We start from the raw sequence: 19,551 nt of genomic DNA on the forward strand, positions 1-19,551 counted from the left end.
ATCTCCTTTACTAAAGCATTGGAGAGGAACAGGAACACACAAGTTAGGAATGTGTGTAATTGGAGTAAAGGGAAATATGAGGCTATCAGGCATGAACTTGGAAGCATAAATTGGAAGCAAATGTTCTCAGGGAGATGAACAGAAGAAATGTGGCAAATGTTTAGGACACTCAAAGCTGCTGTGCAGGTTGACTCTGTGGTTAAGAAGGCATCAGGTGCATTGGCCTTCATCAATCATGGGATTGAGTTTAGGAGTCAAGAGGTAACATTGCAGCTATATAGAACCCTGGTCAGACCCCACTTGGAGTACTGTGCTCAGTTCTGGTTGCCTCACTACAGGAAGGATGTGGAAACCATAGAAAGGGTGCAGAGGAGATTTACAAGGATGTTGTCTGGATTGGGGAGCATGCCTTTTCTTCTTGGAGCGACAGTGAATGAGAGGTGACCTGATAGAGGTATATAAGATGATGAGAGGCATTGATCGTGTGGATAGTCAGAGACTTTTCCCCAGAGCTGAAATGGCTAGCACGAGAGGGCACAGTTTTAAGGTGCTTGGAAGTAGGTACAGAGGAGATGTCAGGGGTAAGTTTTTTATGCAGAGAGTGGTGAGTACATGGAATGGGCTGCCGATGACGATGGTGGAGGCGGATACGATAGTGTCTTCTAAAAATCTCCAAGATAGGTACACAGAGCTTAGAAAACTAGAGGGTATGGGTAACCCTAGGTAATTTCTAAGGTAAGGACATGTTTGGCATAGCTTTGTGGGCCGAAGGTCTTGTATTGTGCAGTATGTTTACTATGTTTCTATGATTTTGAAGAGATTTTGTATGTCAACAAATACACTTAAAAACTTCTATAGATGTACCGTGGAGAGCATTCTGACAGGTTCCATCACTGTCTGGTATGGGGGTGGGGGGTGGTTCTACTGCACAGGACCGAAAGAAGCTGCAGAGGGTTGTAAATTTAGTTGGCTCCATCTTGGCTACTAGCCTACAAGTACCCAGGACATCTTCAAGGAGCAGTGTTTCAGAAAGGCAGCATCCACTATTAAGGACCTCCAGCACCCAGGGCATGCCCTTTTCTCGTTGTTACCATCAGGTAGGAGGTTCAGAAGCCTGAAGGCACACACTCAGAGATTCAGGAACAGCTTCTTCCCCTCTGCCATCCAATTCCTAAATGGACATTGAACCCGTGAACTCTACTTCACTTTTTTAATATATATTATTTCTGTTTTTTTTGCATGATTTTTAATCTATTCAATATACATATACTGTAATTGATTTACTTATTTATTATTATTATGATTTTCTTCTTCTTTATTGCATTAAACTGCTGCTGTTAAATTAACAGATTTTATGACACCTGCTGGTGATAATAAACCTGATTCAGGTTCTGACTAACATTTCGCTTTGCTGGCCCCCTAAAAAAAATTTTGTGTCGATCTGTGGGTGGCTACTACTGGCAACAGAGCCTGCCATTGGCTGTTTGTCTGACTTCACCAATTCTATGATCGGTCAGCAGCCAAACCAGAAAGACAGGGCTCTGCTGTGGATTCTCCCTGCTTCTCCCTGGGGGTAGAGGGCTAACGGGTGGTCGTAATCAAAGTCAAGGGCTCTCTTGGGTCATTAGGGTTCTCGATCTGACATTGCTGGACCTCAGTTGGTGCCATCTGATGTTTATACCTGGGTCAAACCTCTCCTGGAAATATTTCCATGCTGGTTCCCACACTATGCAAAATAAAAATGAAGGATACAAATTAAACAGTTTACACTAACAATCGCAGAGCATATATTCTGTAATCTGCCACTTATGTATGACTGAATTCATGATATCTGTTGTATTCCTCTGCATCTAACTGTTATGCCAAGGCTCTTGCACACTCTCAAACGCGTATGTTAAAATACAGTTCCTGGAATGACTATACTGTACATGCCCCCCACTGGCATCGTGGGCCTTCTACAACCACCCCTCACACCTGCCAGCCCCATCTGACCAAATTAGCACATAAGGCTTTTAGTTATAAACATACACGCACACACACAATACTACTTTTATAGCTACCAGTGCAGTTTTCCGCTGTGTTCATGATACCTCATGATCACGCAGCCACCAATGCAAATAGGGTCTAATTGTGAGTGCTACTTTAAAAATACTCACTCACTTAGACCACTGACATCACCGGCCACATGATGGGTCATATCGTAGATGAGCCATCAAATGATATGACATGAGCAAAGTTTCGGGGGTGACGCAGCTGATAGTATGAAGTAGTCACGTTGTTCGACAAAATGAGACACAACAGCATACTGACACCCTTTAGGAGGAAGAGGCCTGTTAGACCCAACACTACATGACATTTTATATTCTAAGATCAAAGGACAATTCTATATTCACAATGCATCTACAAAGCTTTCTTTGAACCACACATTACCCTCACGTCATATGCTAAAGATCAAAAGACAATTCTATATTTACAATGGATCTACAATTCTTTCTTTGAACCACACAGAATTCTCACACACCCCTCTCTGCAGTCACACTCCAAACAATGTTGACCAACTTTGTCTCATCCTTCCATCAACTGTTGTTTTCACAGCTCTAGAATAAGCTGCATTTTAAATTTAATCCATATTCAGATCTGAAGTCCGGTGGCTGAAGTTAGTTGGTGAAGTTATTCTAGCCCCCAAAACACCCAACACCACGACATATGCTGATTATATTAAACCTGATATTATCTTCCCAAAGCTCGTGTAACCTTTGAGAGCAGATTAAGGTCACAACATTCTGCTTTGTATCGTCTGATGTTTGCGCACTATTGTCATTAAATTAACTTCACTTTATAGCAGCACTGCTGAAGTGCAGACTGCCATCTCAGCTAATACCCACTCTTATTGTCACAATGGGTGCTGACAATATCGGAACCCAAGTATGGAGGAAAAGTCAGACTCTGAGGCAGAGACGGCAACAAGAAATAGTTCATGATAATTCCAAATGAACATTGACAGCTCAGCTGAGCGAACGTGCAAGAAGTAACATTCTCAAAACCAGGACCCTGTGATTAGTGTGATTGGGTGTTTGCTTAATTAATACCAGTAAGAGGTTTCCCCAAGCCTATCAAAATATATTTAACAATCTTAAACAGAGAGCACCAAGAGAACACATTACAAAGAACGAGTCGATCAATAAAAAACACCAAGGAACTCTAAACGATTGATGACTTTCGTTAAATAACAATTAACTAATTCAGGTGCTCTTAAAAACCTCAGAGCCAAATGCTGAGGTTATTACACTTATTCTACCACTACTGAATATAACTTTAGCAGCAAAACCCTCTTCCAGACACTATTTGGAGAAATAATCTACTTTCAGATTGGATATTGATTGTAAAATCAAGAAAATGAAACCAATCTATCCTTGACATTAAACTGCAATTCATCAGTGCTGTTACTGAGTGATTGCCTACTAATTGTCATCGTGGTTTTGCTGAAAGTGGCTTCACAGGTAGGCAGGATTGTGATGAAGGTGTTTGGCATGCTGGCCTTCATTACTCAGGGAACTGAGCACAAGAAATGGAACATTATGTTGCAGTTGATTTAAGTTTTGGGCTTGGAATAAGAGCCAGTTTGTTCATATCACTGACACTGAGTGTTCTAAGTACTTGCAGTTCATTCTGTCCGCCGAAGTGCACATATAATGTTGAGAGAATTGCTTGCTTACTTGTGTACAGTCTGGGAACTGCACACCAGTCTAGAGTGCATTCGGTACCATGTTAGAATGTATGGGTTCCTAGCTCTGGGCAAAGTCTTGAAAGAGGTTGGTGCTGGATCCCTTCCATTCTTTGACATTGCATGCAGGCTCTCAGACAAGTCTGCGATTTATCAAGCAGACAGCACATTGAAGGAACCCTCCCACCTAACAATATCATTCATTTGTTATCTGATCATCAGTGATCATGATCTTTCCAGGCAAACTTTTTGACAGAAGTCATTTGCCATTGCCCTCTTCTGAGCAGTGTCTTTACGAGATGGGTGATCTCTGTCATGATCAATACTCTTCAGAGATTGTGTCAGTGGTTGCATAACCAGACGTGATATATACCAGCTGCTCATATGACCATCCACCGCCTGCTCCCATGGCATCATGCGGCTTTGTTTTTTTTTGGGGGGGTGAGAGCTAAGCAGGTACTACATCCTACCCAAGGATGACCTGCAGGCTAATGGAGAGAAGTGCCTTACAACTTCTTTGGTAAAACTTATCTCCACCTTGACACCCAAATAGGAGACTAAAATTATGGGTGGAGTAAATGCAGTGTTGGGAGTTTTGATCTTATTCATTACTGATACCTTATATCATCATAAATTAAAACAGCATATCAGTAGATTAAGGCCATTATGTGAAAGTTGAAAAGTGAATAATTAAAAATAACACTGAACAGGTTTGAATAAAGCAATCTTGTGCATTAGTGACACAGCCTCCTTCTTTTGGCTGTCCTATCAAACCCGTCATCTCAAACCCCTCTGCCTCTTCTCCATTCATTTCCTAATAAGTATAAGACCATAAGACATAGGAGCAGAATTAGGCCATCTGGCCCATTGAGTCTGCTCCACCATTCAATTATGGCTGATCTGTTTGTTTTCTCCTCTTCAACCCCAGTTCATGGCCTTCTCCCCCTAAACTTTGATGCCATATCCAGAACCTATCAATCTCTGCCTTAAATGCACCCAACGAGCTGACCTCCACAGCTGCTTGTGGTAATAAATTCCATAAATTCGCCATCCTCTGGCTAAAGAAATTTCTCCGCATCTGTTTTAAACGGACACCCCTTTATCCTGAGGCTGTGCCCTCATGTCCTAGACTCCCCCACCATGGGAAACATATTTCCACATCTACTCTGTCTAGGCCTTTCAACATTCAAAAGGTTTCAATGAGATTCCCCCCCCCCACCCCATCCTTCTGAATTCCAATGAGTACAGACCTAGAGCCATCAAACTTTCCTTGAAAGATAAACCTTAAATTCCTGGAATCATCCCTGTGAACCTCCTCTGGACCCTGTCCAATGCCAGCACATCTTTTCTAAGATGAGGGGCCCCAAAACTGTTCACAATACTCAAGGTGAGGCCTCACCAGTGCCACCTAAAGCCTCACCATCACAGCCTTGCTCTTGTATTCTAGAACTCTTGAAATGAATGCTAACATGGCATTTGCCTTCCTCACCACACATTCAACTCAGGATGTTCTGCACAAGGACTCCCAAGTCCCTCTGCATCTCAGATTCCTGGATTTTCTCCCTGTTTAGAATATAGTCTGCACATTTATTTTTACTACCAAAGTGCATGACCATGCTTTTTCCAACATTGTATTTCACTTGCCACTTTCTCGCCCTGTCTCCTAATCTGTCCAAGTCCTTCTGCATCCTACCTGTTTTCTCAACACTACCTGCCCCTCCACCAATCTTAGTATCATCTGCAAACTTGGCAACAAAGCCGTCTATTCCATCATCTAAATCATTTATATACAGGATAAAAAGAAGTGGTCCCAACACTGATCACTGCAGAATATCACTAGACACTGGCAGCCAGTCAGAAAAGGATCAGTTTCTTCCCACTTGCCGCCTCCTACCAATCAGCAATGTTCTAACCATGTTAGTAACTTTCCTGTAATACCATGAGTTCTTAACTTGGTAAGCAGCCTCATGTGTGGCACCTTGTCAAAGGCCTTCTGAAAGTCCAAAATATACAACATCCACTACATCCCCTTTATCTATCCTACTTGTAATCTCCTCAAAGAATTCCAACAGGTTCATCGGGCAGGATTTTCTCTGAAGGAAACCATGTGCTGACTTTGTCCTATCTTGTCCTGTGACACCAAGTACTCCATCACCTCATCCTTAACAATTGACTCTAACATCTTCCCAACCACTGAGGTCAGGCTAACTGGTCTATAATTTCCTTTCTGCTGCCTTCCTCCTTTCTCAAAGAGTGGAGCACCATGCCAGAGTCCAATGATTTCTGAAGGGTCATTTTTAGTGTCTCTATCTCTAACACTACCTCTTTCAGAACCCTAGGATGCAGTTCGTCTGGTCCAGGTGACTTATGTACCTTTTGGTCTTTCTGCTTTTTGTACACCTTCTCTGTTGTAATAGTAACTGCACCCACTTCTCTTCCTTCACACACTACAACATCAGGCATGCTGCTAATGTTCTCCACAGTGAAGGCTGATGTAAAATGCTAATTTAGTTCATCAGCCATCTCCTTGTTCCCCATTATTATTTTTCTTGCCTCATTTTCTAGCGGTCCTATTTCCACCCTCATTTCTCTTTTATTTTCATACTTGATAAAAGCTTTTACTATCCACTTTGATATTATTTGCTAGCTTGCTTTCATATTTCATCTTTTCCCTTCTATTGGTTTTTTAGTTGCTCTCTGTAGGTTTTTAAAAACTCCTCAATCCTCTATCTTCCCACTAATATTTCCATTGTTGTATGCCCTTTCTTTTGCTTTTACAATGACTTGGACTTCCCTTGTCATCCATGGTTGTACCATTTTACCATTTGACTATTTCTTCACTTTTGGAATACCTATGTCCTGTACCTTCCTCATTTTTCCCAGAAATTCATGCCATTGCTGTTCCGCTGAAATCAGTGCCAGCAGCTCCTTCCAGTTTACTTTGGCCAACTCCTCTCTCATACCACTGTAATTTCCCTTACTCCACTGAAATACTGCTACACCAGACTTTACTTTCTCCCTATCAAATTTCAAGTTGAACTCAATCATATTGTGATCACTGGTTCCTAAGGGTTCTTTTACCTTAAGCTCCCTAATCGCCTCGGTCTCATTACATAACACCCAATCCAGTGTAGCTGATCAATGTCAAACTGCTCTAAGAAGTCATCTCTTAGGCATTCAACAAACTCACTCTTTTGAGATCCATTACAAACCCGGTTTTCCCAAACAACCTGCATGTTAAAATCTCCCATGACTACCGTAACATTGCCCTTTTGACTCGGCTTTTCTATTTCCTGTTGTAACCTGTGGTCCACATCCCAGCCACTGCCATCAATGTCCTTTTACCCCCTGCAGTTTCTTAACTCAGCCCACAACAACTCATCATCTTGTGATACTATGTCACATCTTTCTACTGATTCAATGGCATTCTTTACCAGTAGAGCCACACCACCCCCTCTCCCTACCTTCCTATCCCTCAAATATAATGTGTAACCTTGGACATTCAGCTTCCAACTACAGCCATGAACGTATGAAGTGTGATTACAGTCCTATGCATACAGCACACTCCATTACTTTAAGGCCACATTTGCACCCTTCCAGATGCTGGCAAATTTAAATTCCTGTCCGAATACCACTCCATACAACTCAGAAGACATTTAAATTGACAGTCAATTGCCTTGATTCACTTACTGAAAGATACGATAAATACTGGAATGGCTCCTGGAGGAGTAGGTCACAGTGGGGAAGTGATTTTCTTAGTAATGAAGTCATAAAGTCACAAAAAAGTACTGCACAGAAACAGACCATTTGGCCCATCGAGCCTATTCTGAGCCATTCAATCTGCCGATTCCTATCGACCTGCACCAGACCATAGCCCTCCATCCAAGTACCCATCCAAACTTCTCTTAAATGTTGAAATTGAGCTCACATGCACCACTTGCATTAGCAGCTTGCTGAGCACTCTCACGACCTCTAGTGAAGTTCTTGTCATGTTCCCCTTAAACTTTTCCCTTCCACCCTTCAACCATCTCTAGATGTAGTCCCACCCAACCTTAGTAGAAACAGCCTACTTTAATCTACCCTATCTATATCCTTCATACTTCTGTATATATCTATCAAATCTCCTCTCAATCTTCCACATTCCAAGGAATAAAGTCCTAACCTATTTCATCTTTCCTTATAACTCAGGTCCTCCAGTTCTAGCAATGTCCTGGTAAATTTTCTCTGCACTTTTTCCACTTTTTATCCAACGTGATGAGTGATCTTGGTCCAGGTTCACTCTGAGTTCTAAATACACGTGGATACATTTCAGTGTATTGATTTTTAAAGCATTTTAAAGGCTGATGACAGGATGTCATCAGGATATTAGCTGATAAATTATTTTTGCTAAGTTCCTTCAGAGAAAAAATGGACTTTGTACGAGCAATAGTCATTAGGCATTGCTTGGATTGTAATCCAGAGTTTTGATTCATCTGTGCTTTATACTTTAATGTCTTGCAAATCTGAGAGTACATCATAAAGAATCAATAGAGCTATTTTTTTTTCTTTGCAGTAGTAGATATTATAAAGTCCAGCTGTCCCTTCAAAATGTGGTCTAGAGAAATGGGTTGTGTTTTAACACCTACCTCAGAAAACCTGGGAAGAGTAAAAGCTGGAAATAGTCAGGAGGATCAGGTAACACCTGTGAAATCAGAAACACAGCTGATGTTTACTGTCTACCTAGTGTGTCTCATCACATTCTGAGATCCAGCCTTAGTGCTACGCTTTGCATTCACAGATATTTTTGACCTCACTATAACAGCAATGTTTCTCTTGCTCTGTATCTGAAAGCTGTCCTGGTCTGGACTTCTATGTCACCCTTAAGATAACATTCTTCTAGATTATTAGAACATAGAATATAGAAAAGGACAGCACAACACAGGCCCTTGAGCCCATAACATTGTGCTGACCTTTCTACATCAAGAAGTGATACACCACCACGGTCAGGAACAGTTATTACCCTATAGCCATCAAGGTCCTGAACCAAGCATTGCTAACTTAACTCATCCCAACACCGAACTGACTCCACAACCTGTAGACTCACATTCAAGGATCCTACAATTCATGTTTTCAGCATTATTTATTTAGATGTTTTTATTATTTGCATGATTCATTTTCTTTTACATGTTTGTAGTTTGTCATCTTTGTTACTCATAGTGTTTCATAAATTCTATTGTACTTCATTATATTCCTGTAAATGCCTGCAAGAAAATGAATCTCAATAGTGAAATACAGCATATGCACTTCGACAATAAACTTACTTTGAACTTTGAGTGTTGAAAACTACTTCAACCAATGAGTTGGAGGTTTGGATCGTAGCAAACACAGAATAAATTTTCTCTTTCAATATTTTTATTAGTTTCTGCATAAAGGAATACAGAGTACAAGAAGATATATATTGTAAGTCGAAAGAAAAATATAAAATAGTGAGAAGAAATTTTAAGTGGCAAAGGAATTGGAAATATCAGAGATCTCTCTCAATAATTTTTTTTCAGACTTTTACAGCAGTGTAGCAACCCAGTCACTCTGGAATAAAAACACCAACACTAAAAGCACGACTGCTCTACCATTTAAGAAGGAAGGCAGATCTTGGCAGATGCTGTAAATTAAATGATTGATCTCTTATTTTCTCAGAACTTCAGACAATAATTCATCCTGGGATGATGGGTTAGAATTCTCCTCTCCTCTACAATTAGAGCAAACAGATTAAAGGGACATAGACATAAAACAACATTGGTTGTAAGTAAATAGTATCAGTTCAACTTGTAGATCTTGAGGAGTTGCAACTTGATATCAATACTGGCGAGTAAACTTAACGTCACCATTTTTGACATAGTTGGGTGTATTGGTATGGTTTATTATTGTCGCAAGTACCACGAAAAAGCAGGAAGATTTTTGATGGGAGTTGGGGATTGGAGTACTGTGCAGGTCATAACAGAAGTGTTCCCATACAGGTCTGACAAAGTGCTTTAAGAAGCACGAAGATTTTCGACAGGAGCGATTGATTGGTGTACTGCGCAGAGACAACAGTGCACTCCCACCACAGGGGAAGCACTTCAAAAACCCAGTCTCTAGGAAAAAATACTGCCTAGCGAAACGATCATTATGGGAGAGGTCATCATTTGAGTAGTCTTTAGTCAGAGTAGTGAGGCTTTGGTTCAACAAGGCTTTGGCAAGAACAGGCGGTGGCAAGGTAAGTAGGTAATTTCCTTATTTATTTCTTATTTCTGTTTTCTTATTTAACCCTTGAGAGAATAGATGGCAAGTCTACAGAGCCAGTGTTCTGTTCTGGGTGTCAGGTGTTGGATTTCCAGGAGGCTTCCAGCCTCCCAGATGGCTGCATCTGCACCAGGTGCATCGAGATGCAGCTGCTTAGAGACTGTCAGCACGTACAACGAGCAGTCAACGTTTCGGGCCGAGAGCCTTCGTCAGGACTGGTCTCAGCCCGAAACATTGGCTGCTCATTTCCACGGATGTTGCCCGACCTACTGAGTTCCTCCAGCGTGTTGTGCGTGTTGATTTGACCACAGCATCTGCTGTTTCCTTAGAGGCAGTGTTAGGGAATTGGAGCTGCAGCTCGTTAACCTTTGACTTGTTAGGGAATGTGAAGCAGTGAGAGACAGGAACTACAGGGAGATGGTCACCCCAAGGTTACAGGAGACTGATAAATGGGTGAGGGAAGAGAGATAGTGGAGAGCACCCTTGTGGCTGTCCCTTCAACAACAATACTCCATTTTGAGTGCTGTTGTGGCCCTACTTGGGGGAAGCAACAGTGTCTGTGCCTCTGACCCTGAGTCTGGCTCTGCATTCAGAAGGGTAGGGAACTGAAGAGGATGGTAGCAGTAATAGGGGACGCAGAAGTCAGGCGGACAGATACTGTGGATGCAAAAAGGAAACATGGATGGTAGTTTGCCTCCCATGTGCCAGGGTCCCTGAAGTTTCTGAATGCATCTACAATATCCTGAAAAAGGAGGGTGAGCAGCCAGAAGTTGTGGTAGAAGTTGGTACCAACAACACAGGTAGAAAAAGGGAGGAGGTCCTGAAAAATGAATACAGGGAGTTAGGAAGGAAGCTGAGAAGCAGGACCTCAAGGGTAGTAATCTCAGGATTACTGCCTGTGCCACATGACAGTGAGGATAGGAATAGAATGAGATGGCAGATAATTGTGTGGCTGAAGAATTGAAGCAGGGGCTGGGATTCAGATTTCTGGATCATTGAGACCTCTTCTTGGACAGGTGGGACCTGCACAAAAGGGGTGGATTACACATGAATCTGAAGGGGACAAATATTCTTGTAGGCAGGTTTACTAGAGCTGTTGGGGGTGGTTTAAGCTAATATGGCAGGGGAATGGGAACGAGTAACATAGAGCTGAGGATGAGCCAGCAGGTTTACAAGTAGATAATGGATGTAAAATTAATGTAAGTAAGGACAAGCCAACAATCGAGTACAAATGTAGCAAAATTCAAAAGGGTAAAGAATGCAGTACTGAAGATGCTACATTTAAGTGTGTGTAGCACTCAGAATGAAGTGGATGAACTCGTGGCGCAATTAGAGATTGGACAGTATGACATCGTGCGTATCGCTCAGTTGTGGCTGAAAGAAAGCCATAGTTGGGAACTTAACATCAAAGGATATACTTTGTATCAATAATACATTGTGATAAAAGGAACAAAAGTGCAGACTATTTTCCAACTGGGGAGAAGGTTCAAACATCAGAGGTGCAGAGGGACTTGGGAGTCTTCGTGCAAGAAGGTCAATTCACAGGTTGAGTCCGTGGTAAAGAAGGCAAGTGCAATGTTAGCCCTTATTTCAAGGGGAATAGAATATAAAAGCAAGGAGATAATGCTGAGCCTTCATAAGGCAGGAGTCAGGCTGCACTTGGAGTATTGTCTACAGTCTTGGGTCGCAAATCTCAGAAAGGATGTGTCATCATTGAAAGAGAGTCCAGAGGGTTTCATGAAGATGATTTTGGGGATGAAGGGGTTAACATACGAGAAGCATTTGGCAGCTTTGGGTTTGTACTCACTGGAGTTTAGAAGGATGTGTGAGAACGTTATTGAAACCTACTGAATGTTGAAAGGACTAGAGAGGGTGGATGTGGAGAGGATGTTTCCTATGGTGGGGGTATCCAAAACTGGAGGGCACAGCCTCAAAACTGAGGGTTGACCTTTTAGAACGAGGTAAGGAAAATTTTTTTTTAGCCAGTGAGTAGTGAATCTGTAGAATGCTCTGCCACAGACTGCAGTGGAAGCCAAGTCCAGGTGTATACTTAAGGCAGAAGTTGATTGTTTCCTGATTGGTCAGGCCATCATATGATATGGTGAGAAGACAGGTTGTATGGGGTTGAGTGGGATCCGGGATCAGCCATGATGGAATGGCAGAGCAGACTCAATGGGCTGAATGGCCTAATTGTGCTCCTATGTCTTATAGTCCTATGGTGCTGTGGAGATACAGTGAAAAGCTTGTCTTGCTCATGTAGATCAAATCACACACAGTGCATTGAGTTAGAATAAGGTAAAACAATAACAATGTGAACAAAGCACAGCTGCTACAGCGAAAGTGTAATTCAGGTAAATAAAAAGGTGCAAGAACATAATTAGGTAGATTGTGAGGTTTCAAGTCCATCTAATCATAGGGAACTGGTAGTTTGTGCTTTCAGGCTTTTGTATCTTCTGCTCAGTGGGAGGGGGAGATGAGAAAATGTCTGGGGTGGGTGGGGTCTTTGATTATGCAGGTGGTTTTACTGAGGCAGTGAGAAGTGCAGACGAAGCCCATCGATGGGAGGTTGGATGTGTTGAGCTGTGTCCACAACCCACTTCGTTTTCCTGACCTGCACACGTATGTCAGGATGCTGTTCATTGACTATAGCTCGGCATTTAATACCATCATTCCCCAATCCTGATTGAGAAGTTGCAGAACCTGGGTCTCTGTCCCTCCCTCTGCAACTGGATCCTCAACTGCCTAACCAGAAGACCACAGTCTGTGCGGATTGGTGATAACATCCTCCTTGCTGATGATCAACACTGGTGAGCCTCAGGGGTGTGTACTTAGCCCTCTGCTCTACTCTCTATATACACATGACTGCGTGGCTAGGCACAGCTCAAGTACCATCTATAAATTTGCTGGTGATACAACCATTGTTGGTAGAATCTCAGGTGGTGACGAGAGGGCGTACAGGAGCGAGATATGCCAACTAGTGGAGTGGTGTTGCAGCAACAGCCTGGCACTCAATGTCACTAAGATGAAAGAGCTGATTATGGACTTCTGGAAGGGTAAGATGAAGGAACACATACCAATCCTCATAGAGAGATCAGAAGTGGAGAGAGTGAGCAGTTTCAAGTTCCTGGGGGTCAAGATCTCTGAGGATCTAACCTGGTCCCAACATATTGATGTAGTTATAAAGAAAGCAAGACAGCAGCTATACTTCATTAGGAGTTTGAAGAGATTTGGCATGTCAACAAATACACTTAAAAGCTTCTATTAATGTTCTGTGGAGAGCATTCTGACAGGCTGCATCACTGTATGGTATGGGGGGGGGGAAGTGTCTACTGCACAGGACTGAAAGAAGCTGCAGGAGATTGTAAATCTAGTCAGCTTCATCTTGGACACTAGCCTATAAAGTACCCAGGACATCTTCAGGGATCGGTGTCTCAGAAAGGCAGCAACTATTATTAAGGACCTCCAGCACCCAGGACATGCCCTTTTCTCGTTGTTACCATCAGTGAGGAGGTACAGAAGCCTGAAGACACACACTCAGCGATTCAGGAACAGCTTCTTCCCCTCTGCCATCCAATTCCTAAATGGACATTGAACCCATGAACACTACCTCACTTTTTTCTAATACACAGTATTTCAGATTTTTGCATGTTTTTAATCTATTCAATATACATATACTGTAATTTATTTATTTAATTACTTATTTATTATTATTATTTTTTTCTTCTATATTACGTATTGCATCAAACTGCTGCTGCTGAGTTAACAAATTTCACGTCAAATATCTGTGATAATAAACCTGATTCTGATTCTGATTCTTACATAGAAAACCTACAGCACAATACGAGCCCTTCAGCCCACAAAGTTGTGCGGAACATGTCCCTACCTTAGAAATTACCAGACTTACCCATAGCTCTCTATTTTTCTAAGCTCCATGTACCTATCCAAAAGTCTCTTAAAAGACCCTTCGTATCTGCCTCCACCACCGTTGCCGGCAGCCCATTTCATGCACTCACCACTCTGCATAAAAAAACTTTCCCTTGATGTCTCTTCTGTACCTACTCCCCAACACCTTAAACCGGTACCCTCTTGTGGCAGGCATTTCAGCCATGGGAAAAAGCCTCTGACTATCCAGATGAAGAATGCCTCTCATCATCTTATACACCTCTGACAGGTCACCTCTCATCCTCCGTCACTCCAAGGAGAAAAGGCCGAGTTCACTCAACCTGTTTTCATAAGGGATGCTCCCCAATCCAGGCATCATCTTTATAAATCTCCCCTGTACTCGTTCTATGGTTTCCACATCCTTCCTGTAGTGAGGCGACCAGAACTGAGCACAGTACTCCAAGTGGTCACGTGCTGAGCAATTGCCATAACAAGCCCTAATAAAACCAGTCATGCAATGAATATTCACTTCCCGGAGCCCCAGAGGCTTATTGCTCACCTCAGTTTTCCAGTACAGCAACATGGCCTTTCCAAAGGGTCAGAGTTGTTTGTGACAAAGTTAAGTTCTAACAAATGTTCCTTGCTCAGCTTCTTTTTGTAAACAAGAACCAGTCTTCAGTTCTTAATGTTAATTGCAAGAATTTAAAAGGACATCTGGGCTGGCTGCGATCGGATGTGGTTTGCAAAGTGAAATGACCACGAAACTCCTTGCCTGTATTAGCCAAATGCAAGACAATGGGGCTGTGTTAATTTTCCTGCTTTAAATCAGGTAACTACAGCTATGTAAATTGCACCATTGTCTCCAGAATCTTTGAGACTACCTGTGTAAATTACTTTGTTTCAGCAAGGGTATCTGGTAAACACCACATACAGATGATGTCTTTTAGTAGCGAAAGTGATTAAATATTAGAAAGTATTGAGGATTGTTAGAAATGACAGAAAGAACAAAATCCATTCCTCAGTCATTGGTTTCTGTGATGGACGACTCATCTGCAATTTGTTAGATTATTTTATTTCGTAAGAATTGTACCCACATTTGGAAATCCTTTGTAATTTTTAAATCTTTTTAAAATTAGAAATATTTTATAAATTAAAACCCTCTGTAAATATTAAAAATGTGTTTAGAACTATCTGTCTAAATTTAAATGCGTATTGTTAAAAACAAAATAAGAAGTGTTTAAACGACTTCTTTGCTGGAAGTACCACCTCCTTGGTAGGGAGGGGTGACCCACCACTCAAGCAGTGGGCATTGGTGGCTAGACCTCACCGCAGGGAAGTAAGCAAGTTTCTGAAGAGTAGGTGGATAATTTATAACCTCACCGTAGTGAGGGCAGCTGTAGATGTTTATATCAGAAAGGACAAAGTCTTCTTCTGAGTTTAGGGCTTTGTGTACCGGGGCCCTAATACCATCACGGAAGAATTCCAAGTAGCCACGAAAAGATTGCACACAATTTACGGAGACAGCACCCAAGGGCAGGATTGAACTCTGTTTACTGAAACTGTGAGGCAGCAGTAAGTGATCGACGTGGCTGATTAGTGTAACTTCTACTACCCCAGCTTGCACTGAATTCTCATAAACTGTGTTGCTGTGAAAACTTTGAACTGAAATCCCTGTAACGTAAGTTTTAAAAAGTGGAACTTAATGTCTCCCTTTACCAACTTCTGGAACAAACCTGGATAATTAGCCCGTGATACCATTTCACCCACAACACTTCAAAGCCTATCTATTTCCTCAACTCTCTGGGCGATCCCCATGCATAGCACAACAACCCAGTTCCAGACTTTGTTCTCCACATGAGACTTCTCAACATTTACAGGCGTACCTTCGAGTGAACTAACTGAAGTATTTTTAGCCAATTGATTTGACAAGGTATATTTATCAAAAATAACACCTACACAATCAGAGGTACCTCTAAAAGGACCACAACCTTGTCGTAGGGTTTGGAGGCGTGTGTGCTTCAATGACCTGGAGAGAGTTGCTGGCTGGAGTCAGGACTTTCTGCTTTGGCTCTTGGTAGGGTCACCCATACCAACCAGGTCACCGGTTTGGTTCTCTAGGTTTGGGGGTTCAGCCCAGGCCTAACAACTAACTGGTCAAAAAACAGTTGTTACAGAAACAGCAATGAAGAATCTTTCTATACAGAGACGGAGGACCTTCATTGCTGCCCTAACTGCCTGCGGTGTATTGGGCAGTAAGTAAGTAATATACTGAAGGTACATTGTTCAAGTTCATGGAATATATTCCACTAACTAAAACTATTGAAAAATTGGGTAGGAGGTTGTGTAACAGAGAATTATTAAACTTAGAAAACAAATTTATTCCCCGGAGCCTTTTGGAGATATGATTTGTTTTCCATTGGTTGGTCATTGAGTATGTCCTGCTGACCGTGCACTGTTCCCATTTCCTGTGTTGATTTTAGGCCAGATGTCCCATTCAAATGCATTAAAAGCATCTGTGTTCTTGTAACTGTTAGCCTTGCATTCCCTTGATACTCCCGTTCCGCGTTATTTATAATTACTCTGCAGATATGGGAAATGGTTGTACTTCTTTGCTGCTGAGCTCTGGTACTCCAGTTCAACGTGCGCTGTGATTGGCATCCGGGTGAGTGGGAGAGGGGGAGATCATCTGGCGTGGTACAGATGTGACCGAGCAAATGATGTCTGAATCACTGAGTGACATCCAGAAATATGCTCTCAATGACGAGCAGAGTATGAACCTGTCCTGGAGGCTTGTACAAATAAGTTTGGAACTCTATAATAAAAGATGGTGGGAAAATGGAGAAAGAAAAACAATCAATGCATTAGGTCCTTCAGGCCTGCTGAGTTCATCCGGCATGTTGTGTGTTCATCTCAAAGTTCCAGCATCTGTAGTTTTTACTTTGATCTTAGAATTTGTGATTTACTTGTTCTAGCCAAGAATCTACCCTGCTGATCACGGATACCACACCATTCCTTCGCATTACAAGAGGTCATAAAGTCATAGAGCACTACAGCACAGAAACAGGTCCTTTGGCCCATCTAGACCATGCCAAGTTATTATTCTGCCTTGTTCTTCTGACTCACCCCTGCATCATTGCCCTCCAAACCTCTCATGTCCATATCCAAGCTTCCTTTAACTGTTGATATCAAACCTGTATCGACTACTTTTGCTGGAATTTCGATTCATGCTCACACCACCTTCTGAGTGAAGAAGTTTCCCCTTTGACTCCCCATAAATATTTCACCTTTCACCCTTAACCAATGACCTCTTCTAGTCTCATATAATCTCAGTGGAAAAGAATCTGCTTGCGTTTACTTTATCTATACCTCACATAAATTTGTAAACCTCTGTCAAATTTCCACTTATTCTCCTGTGCTCTAGGGAATAATGTCCTAACCTATTCAACCTTTCCCTATAACTCAGGATATAAAATGTCGATCTTGGTTTCTGTTTTAACTGTATGTCTGTTATCAGTATTCATTTTAGTAGTTACATTACGGGGTTAAGGTATGGCAGAGGAGGACAGGTTAAATATGGGACCAGTAATTCAGAAACCTGTATGAATAATCCAGAAATCTGCATTTAAATCATGGAAGCCGTGAAATTTAAATTCAGTAAATATTCTGGAAACCAGTCTAGGCTAACATATTCCTAGTCGAAAATAATCCGGAAACAAACTAGTCAGAGAAACAGTGATTACAAAAGCCAGAGGGTTGCCATTAAAAATGTTCAGAAACATCTTTCAAGGGAGGGAATCTGTTTCCTTTACCTCTTCTGGTTTATATACAACTACAAATTAGACTCTAAAATGGCCTATCTATCCACTCACATGTAGGTGGGTTAATTGTGTCTCTCAAAAAAACAATGAGAATATCCGAACTTGTCACATGTACATTAGCTCAGATACTGACAAAGGAATAAATACAAAAAAAATCAGTATCTTTATTTTAAATGGTGCATATTCTGCTCAACAGTTGAATTGAATTCTCATCTAAAATCTTTACATATTAATGCCTCATTACTGATCCAACTCAGCTGTGTGATATGCAGGACATATGATTCCAATGTCAAAGCCAGACTGAGAATTCTGCCCTCATCGCGTTATGTGAAAGGTACAATTGCGTAGGCATCCATCAACTTTACTGAAAAGTACTCTATTGCCATTATGAGATCTTGCTATGCAGGAACTAACATTTTCTTACTTTGTAATATAGCTCATTGAAGTTCTGGGATAATGGAAGGCAGTAAATGAATAGAGACTTTTATTTATTAGAGCAAATGTAGAACTGAAGTATGCAAGTTCAGGTTTGTCATCTAACCATACATAGGATTCATCATCATCAGTATGTGCCATGTTGAATGACAGAGGCGATCTTGGTCCCATGGCCATGATTGTTCTTGGCAAGTTTTTCTACTGAAGTGGGTTCCCATTGTCTTCTCCTGGGCAGTGTCTTTACTAGTGTAGTGGTTAGCACAACGCTTTACACTACCAACGGCCTGGGTTCATTTCCCACCTCTGAGTTTGTATGTTCTCCCCGTGACTGCGTGAGATTCCTCCCACATTCCAAAGATGAACAGTTTTGTAGGGTAATTGGTCATTGTAAGTTGTCCCATGATTAGGACAGGATTAAGTCGGGGATTACTGGGTGGTGCTGCTCAAAGGGCAGGAAGGGCTTGTTCTGCGCTGTACCTCAATGGATAAATTAATTAGTAAATAAATAAAATGAGACAGTGACCTCAGTCATTATCATTTCTTCAGAGATTGTCTGCCTGGTGTCAGTGGTTGCATAACCAGGACCTGAGATATGTACCAGCTGCTCATACGACCATCTAACACCTGCTCCCGTGGCTTCACGTGACCCTGATTTGGGGGGTGGGGCACCTAACAAGAGTGACTTTCAGACCTGCGAAGGTAAGGATTGCTAAATACCTCTTTTGGTAGAGACATATCTCCACCCTGCCACTCAACAGACAACAATATAAATTATAGTATTTAAAATTGTTAGTTCTTTTACATAAGCTCTAAAGTACAATTTCCATATGGAAGGTAGTTTTGATTTTTTGAAAGATGAAAAGAATGGTAACGTTAATTTCATTAGTTTTTAAATTGTGTTTAATTAATCTGGAAGCACACACCTTGGCATGTATTGTAATTTCTGAATTTCTATAAAAACTGCTTCCCATATTTCACTCTGACCTCTTAAAACAAAAGGAGTTGTCTTCTAGCCTGAAATGAATTTTATTGGCAATTGATGGTTGGCCCAATCTTTGTGGGGCTCAGAGCTTGTGTCAGTGCTGTGTGGTTCTGTGCGCTGGTGAACGTTTATGTATAATTTACAGAGAGGTGTTTACTGATCAATAAACATTCATGTCAACAGCAGAATCTTCAGAATTAAGGAGCTTTTTTTAAAACTTATTTCAACAGTCACCAGGAGTTATATACTTTATATATATATAGACTTTTCAGTTTTATGCTTTGAGTCAATGTTTTCAAAAATCTTGTGTGTTTTTTCTGAAACCCTTTTCTCCAGCTGGACTCACTGCCCCCTTGGATGATAGGTTAGACCATAAGACCATAGGAGATGGTTAGACAGATTTTAGGCCATTCAGCAATCAGTGTGCTTTGCCTTTCAATCACGGCTGATTT

General features: G+C 41.6%; 1 long non-coding RNA gene across 2 annotated transcripts in view; it reads left to right on the plus strand.

Annotated features, from left to right (window-relative positions):
• The first annotated feature begins 14,488 nt into the window (after positions 1 to 14,488).
• The window catches only part of LOC132407154 (uncharacterized), a 35,780-nt gene continuing 30,717 nt past the window's right edge, over positions 14,489 to 19,551 (plus strand). For both annotated transcript variants that reach the window (XR_009516384.1, XR_009516387.1), the window contains exons 1-2: positions 14,489 to 14,693; positions 18,664 to 18,816. This is a non-coding gene — a long non-coding RNA (uncharacterized LOC132407154). The remainder of the gene's footprint in view (positions 14,694 to 18,663; positions 18,817 to 19,551) is intronic.

This window comes from Hypanus sabinus, chromosome 2 (genome assembly GCF_030144855.1).
Source record: "Hypanus sabinus isolate sHypSab1 chromosome 2, sHypSab1.hap1, whole genome shotgun sequence".
NCBI classification, from domain to species: Eukaryota; Metazoa; Chordata; class Chondrichthyes; order Myliobatiformes; family Dasyatidae; genus Hypanus; species Hypanus sabinus.